This window comes from Gadus chalcogrammus, chromosome 15, assembly GCF_026213295.1.
Source record: "Gadus chalcogrammus isolate NIFS_2021 chromosome 15, NIFS_Gcha_1.0, whole genome shotgun sequence".
Taxonomy (NCBI): Eukaryota; Metazoa; Chordata; class Actinopteri; order Gadiformes; family Gadidae; genus Gadus; species Gadus chalcogrammus.
Window position 1 is genome coordinate 8157085 of NC_079426.1, and position 633 is coordinate 8157717.

The 633-nt window shown below is 42.3% G+C and overlaps 1 protein-coding gene across 1 annotated transcript in view; it reads right to left on the minus strand.

Moving 5' to 3' along the window:
• Positions 1–94, minus strand: part of vip (vasoactive intestinal peptide) — a 3496-nt gene extending 3402 nt beyond the window's left edge. The window contains exon 1 of the mRNA XM_056610029.1: positions 1–94. This exon is cut by the window's left edge and continues 128 nt beyond it. The gene's annotated coding sequence lies outside the window, so the exon portion shown is untranslated.
• Between the last annotated feature and the right edge of the window lie 539 nt (positions 95–633).

Here is a 633-nt window from a genome sequence, read left to right on the forward strand (position 1 = left end):
GGGTCTCAGTCTCTCGGTGTCTCGGGTCTTGGGGTCTCGGTGTCCGGGTTTCTCTCCAAAGGCGCGCAATCCGTGTCCGTGTCTGAAGCGGTTCGCTGGTTTTATCGGAATACTTTTAGTGTCCAAGACGGCGATCCCTTTCATCAGGGAGACGTCATGTCCCAGGGGGCGATGCCGTCATTGGCCAACTCACAGGCTTGTGGTGGTCAACAGGTGGAATTAGTGATGACGAGGCTTCAATTAGCCTACCTCATTAACCATGGATCACGGTTAAAGAAAGCCACCCTATTGGTCTATCACTAATGATTCCCAAATAAAACATACTAATACAAATAACACTACTGCAGCCCAACTAATACAAATACAACTACTACAGCCCTACTAATAATAGTAATACAAATACTAATACAACTGCTTCAACCAAACTAATATAATAACAACTGTTGCAGCCCTCAACTAATACTAATACCAATACTAATACAACTACAGCCTCACTAATACAATTACTAATACTACAGTTTTTCTCAGTCGCTTTGGTACATTTCTCAGATCAGAATTGAAATTCTCAAAACGACCTGTTCAATCTTCACATCAGTGTGTCAGTTGTGCACATCAAAAAAGCAGTTTCTCATT